The following is an 11141-nucleotide window of genomic DNA, read 5'->3' as shown; positions in this document are numbered from 1 at the left end:
TGTGATCCCTGACAGAGCAGTCAGTGGTGGTAACCAGGATCATCTAGTTCTTCTGGGTTCAGTCTGGTAGAGGTTATAGTAGTTGCTGTTCATTAGGCCCTTTGGACTAATCTTTCTCTTGTGTCTTTGGTTGTGTAGAAATTGTTGAATTGGAACCTAAACTGCTGTGTAAACCTTTACAAGAAGCACAATGATATATATATATATCTTTTTTTTTTTTTTTTTTAAAGTGGTATGCTAACTTATTTACCCAACTGGCATAAAATACAGCATTTTCTATCTCAACTGCTCTGGTGCCAATTTATAGCTTAAAATTTTGTAATTTAATTTTTGGGTGTATTATGTTATACTCCGGAAACACTGGCAGCGTAGTGGTTAAGTGCTACAGCTGCTAGCCAAAAGGACAGCAGTTCAAATCCACCAGGTGCTCCTTGGAAACTCTGTGGGGCAGTTCTACCCTGTCCTATAGGGTTGCTATGAGTCAGAATCAACTCGACAGCAACAGGTTTGGCTTTTTGGTTTTGGTATGTTATACCCCAAACCAAGATCTCTGGTTTCTTACATATCTTTCCAGAGGTGTCCTAGCATATACAAGCACGGGTGTGAGTGTGTACACGTGTGCTCGTGCATACAGTGTTCTCCTTTGCCTGTTTTTATACAGATGGTTAGTGTGTGCCTACTGTTCTGAATCCTGCTTTTTTATTGAGCACATTTTGAACATCATTCACTATTAGGACATAAAGAACTTGCTCATTCCCTTTTTTTTCCTGTAGTATTTTATTTTATGGGTATACTGTAATTTGCTTTACCAGCCCCCCTACCAAGAGGCTTTTAAGTTGTTTACATCTTTTGTGGCAATTAATAACCTTACACACTTGTAATTTTGCATGTTGCAGCATCCATCAGGACCTGACTTCCCTTTATGGCTGAGTAACATTCCATTGTGTGTACGTACCACTTTCTGCTTATCCATTCATCTGTTGATGGACATTGTCTTAGTTATGTAGTGCTGCTATCATAGAAATACCTCAAGTGGGTGGCTTTAACAAAGAGAATTTCATTCTCTCACAGTCTAGGAGGTTAGAAGTCCAAATTTAGGATGCCAGCTCCAGGGGAAGTCTTTCTTTCTCTGTCAACCCTGGGGGAAGATCCTTGTCATCAACCTTCCCTTGGGTCTAGTAGTTTCTCAGTGAAGGGACCCCGGATCCAAAGGATGCTCTTTTTCCTGGCTCTTCTTTCTTGGTGGTATGAGGTTCCTCTCTTCTCTGCTCACTTCTCTCTCTTTTATCTCAAAAGAGATTGACTCAAGATACAACCTAATTCTCTAGATTGAGTCCTACCTTATTAACATAGCTGCCTCTAATCCTGCCTCATCAACGTCATAGAGGTAGGATTTACAACACATAGGATAGTGATGTCAGATCACAAAAAGGAGGACAACCACACAATACTGGGAATCATGGCCTAGCCGAGTTGATACACATTTTGGGGAGGGGGGGCACAATTCAATGCATGACAGACATTTTGGTTGTTTCCATCTTTTGGCTATTGTGACAAAGTGCTGCAATGAACACTGGTGTACAGGTTTCTGTTTGTGTTCCTGCTTTCACTTCTTCTGCGTATATGCCTAAGATAGGATGGCTGGGTCATACGTTCAATCCATGTTTATATCTCTCTTTTGTCATATGTGTGGATATCGGTTCTGTATAGCATGGTGTGGGATCCTGCCCTTCCCTGCCCTTCACTCCTGAAGTCAGACGCTGGGGAAACTGCCCTTCTCTAGTTATTAGCTAGTTGCTCTGTGCTTGAAGTAGCACACATGGGATGGAGACACCCATTTCTTTTTCATTTCTATGTAGTTTCCGTGTCTAATTTAAGGAGGGCATGAAAAGTGTAAACAATTTTATGATGTCTTGCCTTCCTTAAAATTCTGAAATTACTTCGGTCTTTGTTGGTCATCAAATAAATTAATTTTCACTTGAAGAAACATCATTTTTAATGCCTGTCATTCTGGCCTGGCCTCATCCCATGGTCCAATTACTGAGGTAACTATCGCCAGCGAGGATACCGTGGGAGCCATACAACAGAAACTGTTTACCAGACTTGCAAGCATCGATTTATTCAAGCTATCTGACACAGTTGATCATATTTTATTTTCCCAAATCTTCTCTCTCAAATTGATTTTTCAGAAAGTTTTTAGTACAGGCTTATTCACCTGGCTAATCCATTTATCTTCAGTTCCACCTGTGAAGCCAAGAAAATCTCTGGAGTCTTCTGTGAAAGGAAAGAGACATTCTCTCCGTGCCTCTCCCCGTCCTTTCTGACCTGCTTGACCTCTCCCCATACACATACACACACACATCACCCCACTCCATCCCCACCACACCACTCCCACACACACCCCACACCACCCCCACCCCTCACAACACACTCCCTCACATCCCTCTCCCACACCTCCCATTCCCAACACACACACCCCATTCCAATGCCCCCTACCTCCCACTCACATCCCCACAAAACCCCACCCCCCACATATCCCATATCCCCCACACCCCATCACACACTGCACCTCCCACATACCCCACACCACCCAGGCCCACCACCCAGACCTGCCCCCACACCCCCCAGACCTGCCCAAACAAGATACACAGGCAAGCAGTGAAAGCTTTGCCTTCCTAGGCCTCCATTCTGCAAAACTGGGAGATTGCACTGTTCTATCTTTAAAGTCCCTTCTAACTTTAGATCTTTAGAATCAACGTTTAGAGCTGGAAGGAATGAGGGTATCAAGACCAGTCCCCTCATGTCACAGTTTGGGAAGCTGAGAGCCTGCCCACACATCAGTGCACCCAAGTCCCAGCTGACAGTGGTAACCAGGCAGGACAGGAATTGGGGCCAGGCTGTTTGACCACCCCCCTCCCAGTCTCCCTTTCCTGGGTTCTTTTCTTCCACTTTTCTCAAGAACAGAAAGACTTGAATTTGTCGAAAGAACTGGAGGACTCATGCAATGGGCTGGGTGGAGAGCCACTGAGAAACAATACAAAGGACACGTGGAGGGTGCTGCGGCTGTGTGTGCTCTCATGAAGGGCGTTGTCATCAAAGGATCATAATACCACCCCAGCTCCTCCTGGCTCATGAAGGTGTTAGGTGTGCCCAGGAAGTAGGCTATGTGTTATGAAAACGTGGCGGAGCTGCCGTTCCAGGGTAACCTATTGATTGGTGTGCATCTGCATCTCACTTCTGTGCCACATTCAGTAGGTCCAAGCTGTAAAGTTAGTCAGATAATTTGTGACCTGACCCAACCTGAATTAGGCAAAAATCACCCAGGACTCTTCTACCCGTGGGTCTCTGGAACCCAAATGTGTGTGTGATCTTTAAGGATCTTATTGCAGGTAGGGTAATCCTTTGGCACCAGTCTGCCTTTTCCTCGATACTTGGCAGGACTTCTTGGGTGTGTAGTCTGCAAACGGGAGGGGACGAGCAGAAGTTGTTGTCACAGGAGATTCTTCACATTGTCCCTGTGGCTGTCAAACCCAACCCAACCCAACATCATCAACCACAGATGGCTTTGTGCTGAAATCATTCTCATGCTTGCTCTGTTTTCACAGCACGTAGTCCTAGTTCTCATTTGTAAGCAACACTGGGTGGTGCAAACAGTCAGTGCTTGGCTGCTAATCGAAAGGTTGGCAGTTTGAACCCACCCAGAGGTGCCTTGGAAGAAAGTTCTGGCAATCTACTTCCAAAAAAATCAGCCATTAAAAGCCACATGGAGTATAGTTCTACTCTGGCACACATGGGGTCACCACAAGTCAGAGTCAACTCATCAGCAACTATATTCTGGTTTTTTTTTATGGTTATTGTTGCTATGATTACTTCTACTTCTGCTAGCTTGGGTAGAGTGGCCTTTATGGCCCCTCCTGGTTATAGGGTTTCTGTTTCAAAGTGTGGTCACACCGAGATACTCTTCAAATCTTGAACTGAATCTAACCCCTGAGGTCACCTTGTAACTAAATCACCAATTGGCTCCAAAAAACATTGCATTTCACCCGTAAGTTCTATGCTCCTTCAAAAACTCACCTCTAGGAGACTAAGCAGTCAACAATCACTTTAAAACAAAGATGGGAATGTAAGCGGGCAGGGAAACTAGATTAATGGAAATGGAACCACCAGAATGAAAATGATGAGAATGTTCATGCATTGTGAAGAACGTAACCCATGTCGCTGAACAACTTGCATAGCAAATGGTGAATGGGAATTGTTAACTGCTATGTAAACCACCAAAAACACTATATTATTTTCCTTAAAAAAAGAAAATCTAAGAAAAAAAATGTGGCCAGAGCACTCCGATAGGAGAAAGCAACAAACCCTGCTGACCCAGCTGCTACAGGTCATTGGGTAAAGAGTCTTTAGAAGCACCTTGGTACGATTATCTGATAGCCTCCAGTGTGACTGGTCCACATTGCAATTTAGAGTTTGGGGTAGCCTTAGTCAGGCTGCTTTCCCTGGGGCCAACATACTCCAGGAGTGAGGGCATGCTCATTTCAACCACTGGCAAACCAGTGAGGCCAGGCCCAGTGGTGGAGGAATCAACAGATCAGGTCTTCCAGAGACGTTCAGACAGTCAACAAATACTTAAGTACCTGCTCTGTGCCACATTTCTTTTCTTTTTTTTCTTTTTTTTTAGGAGTAAGGGCTGTAGACGTGACCAAAAACAGAAAAGAAATCCCTGCCTTTGCTAGCTTACATGGAGGGGCATGGGGGAAATACACCATAAACAGACACAAATACTCATATGTTTGATGGTAAAAAACGCTACAGAGAAAAATAAAGCAGGTGCTAGAGGCCGGGGAAGGAGCTGCTGTTGTAGATGAGGTGGTCAAGGAAGACTTCAGCGATCAGGGGGCATTAAGACAGAAAAAGCGAAGGGGTTGAGGGAATGAACTATGCAGATACTTGGGGGAAGAGCATTCCAGGCAAGAGGGAGCAGCAAGTGCAAAGGCCCTGAGGCAGGAGCGGACCTGGAATGTTCCAGGAACAGTAGAGGCCAGTGAGGCTGGAGGGGAAGTGTGCTAGGGGATGAGGTCAGAGAAGGGGAAGTGCAGGACAGGTAAATTAGGTGGGACCCCCTAGGCCTTTACTCTGCATGAGATGGAAGACCATTGGAAGGGTCGGAGCAGAGAATGACATGACCTGACAAGGTTGAACATGATCCTTCTGTCTGCTCTGTTGAGAACAAACCAAAAGGAGGCCAGGGAGGCTCATGCCATCAACCAGACGGGAAATCATGGTGGCTTGGAGCAGGTGGTTCAGTGGCGATATATAAATGGCATATAATTCTTTAATCACAAACTGAGTGGCATATAATTCATATAAAAGGCATATAAATGATAACAGGCTATCTGTCTTGCAGAGCAATCTCTTCCCGTGCTTCCTCTCCATCTGTGTGACCTTGCGTTTTACGCTGAGTGATATTTCTGGTCAGGAAGCAATAGCTACACACCCTCTAATCAGTCCGCATTTCCTGAATAGCTGCGTCTGGCACCATGGCCCAGTGTTGAGGGATGGTGGCTTTCCAGGGGGTTGAGGAGCAGAAGATCAAGCCCCGGAAGACCCTCACAGGTGTGGTCCCGCACCCCCTGGTGCGTGATTCAAGGTAGACAAGGATTAATACTACCAGTTGGCATTGAGTGCCCACATGTCCTCATACCATTTCCTTTGGAGGGTGGAATTCGTTACTATGCTGTAAGCCAATGCTGGAAATTCCACCATTGGTGCTTCACCTCTTTTATTTAGGGTCATGAACCCTGGTCCGTGCGAAGGGGATAAACTGTCATTAAACCTATTACCCTGTGTGGTGAAAGGACACCTATTACCCTGGTGTCCTATTCTGACTCACGGAGCTCCCATGTGTGTTACAGAGTAGAGCTGCTCCATAGGGTTTTCTTGGCTGTAATCTTAACAGAAGCAGATCACCGAGCCTTTCTTCCGTGGTACCCCTGGGAGGGTTTGTACTGCCAACCTTTAACAGTCAAGCACAAATCATTTGCACCACCTAAAGACATTCAAGCTGTCATTAGTCATTTCTGTTTTAGGGAATGAAGATCCCAAAGTCTGGGTTTGATGGGAAGGAATGTAGTTATAGACAGGTAAAGCCAAAGGTGAGAAAAATACCAAAGGGAAAACTTGGGCGGCAATATTCTTAGGTGCTGTTGTGTCGGTTCCAACTCATAGTGGCCCCATGCACAACAGAGTGAAACACCACCTGGTTCTGCACCATCCTCACAATTGTTGCTGTGTTTGAGCCCATTGTTGCGACCACTCTGTCGACCCATCCTGTTGAGGGTCGTCTTCTTTTTTGCTGACCCTCTACTTTACCAAGTGTGATGTCTTTCTCCAGGGACTGGTCCCTCTTGATAACATGTCCGAATGCTTCTGAGGAACATTCTGGCTGTATTTCTTCCAAGACAGGTATGTTTCCTCTTCTGGCAGTCCACAGTATATTGAGTATGCTTCACCAACACTATAATTCAAAGGCATCAGTTCTTCTGTCTTCCTTATTCATTGTCTGACTTTTGTGTGCATATGAGATGATTAAAAATACTATGGCTTGGGTCAGATGCACCTTAGTTCTCAAGGTGACATATTTGCTTTTTAACACTTTAAAGAGGTCTTTTGCAGCAGATTTGCCCAATGCAATATGTCATTTGGTTTCTTGTCTGCCACTTCCATGGGTGTTGATTGTGGATCCAAGTAAAATGAAATCCTGGACAACTTCAATCTTTTCTCCGTTTATCATGATGTTGCTTATTGGTTCAGTTGTGAGGATTTTTGTTTTCTTTATTTTGAGGTGTAATCCATACTGAAGGCTGTGGTCTTTGATCTTCATTAGTAAGTGCTTCAAGTCCTCTTCACTTTCAGCAAGCAAGGTTGTGTCATCTGCATGTTGCAGGTTATTAATGAGTCTTCCTCCAATCCTGATGCTGCATTTTTCTTCATATAGCTCAGTTTCTTGGAATATTTGCTCAGCATACAGATGGAGTAAGTATGGTGAAAGGATACAACCCTGACACACACCTTTCTTGACTGTAAACCATGCAGTATCCCCTTGTTCTGTTAGAACGACTGCCTCTTGGTCTATGTACAGGTTTCTCATGAGTACAATTAAATGTTCTGGAATTCCCATTCTTTGCAATGTTATCCATAATTTGTTATGATCCACCCAGTTGAATGCCTTTGCAGAGTCAATAAAACACAAGTAAACATCTTTTTGGTATTCTCTGCTTTCAGCCAGATCCATCTGAAATCAGCAATGATATCCCTTATTCCACGTCCTCTTCTGAATCCAGCTTGACTTTCTGGCAGTTCTTTGTTGATGTACTGCTGCAACCACTTTTGAATGATCTTTAGCAAAATTTTACTTCTGTGGGATATTAATGATATTGTTTGATAATTTCCACTTTCTGTTGGATCCCCTCCTTGGGAATGGGTACAAATGGATCTTTTCCAGCCAGTTGTCCAGGTAGCTCTCTTCCAAATTTCTTGGCATAGATGAGTGAGCACTTCAGCCCTGCATCCATTTGTTGAAACATCTCAGTTGGTATTCCATCAATTTCTGGAGCCTTGTTTTTCACCAATGCCTTCAGTGCAGCTTGAACCTATTCCTTCAATACCATCCATCCTTGATCATATGCTACATCCTGAAATGGGTGAATATCGACCAATTCTTTTTGGTGGTGCCACTTTTTTATCCCATCTTCTTTCGATGCTTCCTGTGTCATTTAATATTTTCCCCATAGAATCCTTCAATATTGCAACTCGAGGCTTGAATTTTTTCATTAGTTCTTTCAGCTCGAGAAATGCTGAGCATGTTCTTCCCTTTTGGCTTTCCATCGCCAGGTCTTTGCACATGTCATTATGATACTTTGTCTTCTCAAGCTGCCCTTTGAAATTATCTCTTCAGCTCTTTTACTTCATCATTTCCTCCTTTATCTTTTGTACTCTACATTCAAAAGCAACTTTCAGAGTCTCTTCTGACATCCATTTTGATCTTTTCTTTCTTGTCTTCTTAATGACCTCTTGATCTCATTCCACAACTCCGCTAGTTTTGGCTCGTTAGTGTTCAATGCAGCAAATCTGTTCTTGAGGTGGTCTCAATTCAGGTGGGATATACTCAAGGTCATAGTTTGTCTCCTGTGGACTTGTTCTAATTTTTTTCAACTTCCACTTGAACTTGCATATGAGCAATTGATGGTCTGTTCCACAGTTGACCCCTGCTCTTGTACTGACTAATGATATTGAGCTTTTTCATCATCTCTTTCTACAGATGTAGTCGATTTGATTCCTGTGTATTCCATCCGGCAAGGTCCACATGTATGTGGCAGTTTATGTTGTTGAGAAAAGAAGTTGTTGGTCTTGCTAAATTTCTATTCCATTATGTGATCTCCAGTGTCATTTGTATCACCAAGGCCGTATTTTCCAACTACCAATCCTTCTTTTTTGTTTCTAACTTTCACATTCCAATCGCCAGTAATTATCAATGTATCTTAATTGTATGTTTGATCAATTTCAGGCTCTCCCTTCCCCTGGTAACCACTAATAGACTTTGGTCTCTATACATTTGCCTTTTCACAAAAACTACAATATTTTTCCTTTTGTGATTAGGTTATTTCACTCAGCGTAATATCTTCAGGCTCCATCTGTACTGTAGCATGTATCAAGACTTCATTGCTCCTACTGTTTGAGTAGTATTCTAGTGTATGTATGTGCCACAATTTGTTTATCCATTCATCTGTTGATGGGTATTTAGGCTGTTTCCACCTTTTGGCTATCGTGCACAGTGCTGCAATGAACATTGGTGGTATACACGTCTCTTTTTGAATCGCGCTTTCAAGTCTTTTGGGCATATAAAAAAAAGCATATACTTAGGAGGAATTAGGATTGCTATGAGTCGGAATCAACTCAACAGCAACAGGTTGGTTTTGGTATGGTTGTTCCAGTTTTAGTTTTTTGGGGAGCTGCTACACTGCTTTCTACAATGGTTACACCATTTTGCATTCCCACCAGCAATGGATTTCCATGCATGCTTGCTGACATTCGTTATTTTCTTTTTTTATCTTAGCCATCCTAGGGGGAGTAAAATGGTTTCTCATTGTGGTTTTGATTTGCATCTCTCTGATGGCTAATGACACTGAGTATCTTTTCATGTGTTTGGTGGCCATTTGAAGGTCCTATTTGGTGAAATGTCTATTCAAGTCCTTTGTCATTTTATGATTGGGTTATTTGTCTTTTTGTTGTTGTTGAAGTTTTGTATATATTTGGTTATTAGATTCTTGTCAGATACATGGTTTCTGAAGATATTCTCCCAGTTGGTAGTTTGTCTTTAGACTTTTTTGGTAAACCTTGTGATGAATAAATGTTTTTAATTTTTATGAGGTCCCATTTATTTTATCTTTTGCTTTTTGTACTTTTGTTATTAGATAATCCATTGTTGACAGCTAGGCCTGACAGCATTGTCCCTGCTTGTTCTTCTAAGTATTATGGTTTTAGTTTGCATATTTAGGTTCTTATCCCATTTTTAATTTGTTTTTGTGTATGGTGTAAGGCTTGGATCCTGTTCCATTTTTCTGCATGTGAAATCCAATTTACTTGTTTATTGAAGAGACTTTTCTTTTTCGATTAAATGGACTTTACTTTGCACATTTCTGCTTTGTCTTCTCAAGCGCCAAGCCACCCTTTGAAATCTTCTGTTCAGCTCTTTCACTTCGTTTCTTCCTTTCACTTTAGCTACTCTGTGTTCAAAAGGACTTTTCAGAGTCTCTTCTGACATCCATCTTGGTCATTTGTTTCTTTTTAATGACCTCTTACTGTCTTCATGTATGATGTCCTTGATGTCATCCCACAATTCATCTGGACTTCAGTCATCAGTGTTCAATGCATCTAATTCATTCTTGAGATGGTTTCTAAATTCAGGTGAGATACACTCAAGGTTGTACTTTGGCTCTTGTGGTCTTGTTTTAATTTTTTTGAGCTGTTCCACAGTCAGCCCCTGGCCTTGTTCTGATTGATGATATTGAGCTTTTCTATCATCTCCTTCCACAGACGTAGTCGATATGATTCCGTTATATTCCACCTGGCAAGGACCACATGTATGGTCACCATTTCTGTTGTTGAAAAAAGATATTTGCAATGAATAAGTCATTGATCTTGCTAAACTCTATTATGCGATCTCCAGCATCGTTTTCTATCACCAAGGGCATATTTGCCATCTTCTTCTTTTTTTTCCAACTTTTGCATTCCAATCACCAGTAATTATCAATGCATTTTGATTACATATTTGATCAATTTCAGACCGTAGAAGTTAGTTAAAACCTTCAGTTTCTTCATTTTGGCATTAGTGGTTTGTTTGTAAATTTGAATAATACTCGTATTACCTGGTCTTTCTTGTACGCATATGGATATTAAACTACCACTGACAGCGTTGTGCTTCAGGATGTATCTTGAAATGCTCTTTTTGACAATGAATATGCCATTCCTCGTCAATTTGTCATTCCTGGCATAGTAGACCATATGATTGTCCGATTCAAAATGGCCGATACCAGTCCATTTCAGCTCACTAATGCCTAGGATATCGATCTTTATGCATACCACTTCATTTTTGACAACTCATTTTCCTAGATTCATACTTTGTACATGCCATCTTCTGACTATTAATGGATGTTTGCAGCTGTTTTTCTTCTCATTTTGAGTTGTGACACATCAGCAAATGAAGGTCCCGAAACCTTGACTCCATCCACATCATAAGGTTGAGTACTTTGAGGAGGCAGCTCTTCCCCAGTCTATTTTGAGTGCCTTCCAACTTGAGGGGCTCATCTTCTGGCACTATATCAGACAATGTTCCACTGCTATCCATAAGGTTTTCACCGGCCATTTTTTTCAGATGTAATTGCCAGGTCCTTCTTCCCAGTCTGTCTTAGTCTAGAAGCTCTGCTGAAATCTGTCCACCATGGGTGACACTGCTCCTATTTGAAACACCAGAGTCAAATCTTCCAGCATCACAACAACACGCAAGCCTCCACAGTACAACAAATGGACAGGTGAATGGTGGCTCCGGGGGTGAAAAGTATGAATTTACCTGTGTGGGGCAA

The sequence above is a fragment of the Elephas maximus genome, chromosome 21, assembly GCF_024166365.1.
Source record: "Elephas maximus indicus isolate mEleMax1 chromosome 21, mEleMax1 primary haplotype, whole genome shotgun sequence".
Classification (NCBI taxonomy): Eukaryota; Metazoa; Chordata; class Mammalia; order Proboscidea; family Elephantidae; genus Elephas; species Elephas maximus.
This window is presented reverse-complemented; position numbering follows the sequence as displayed.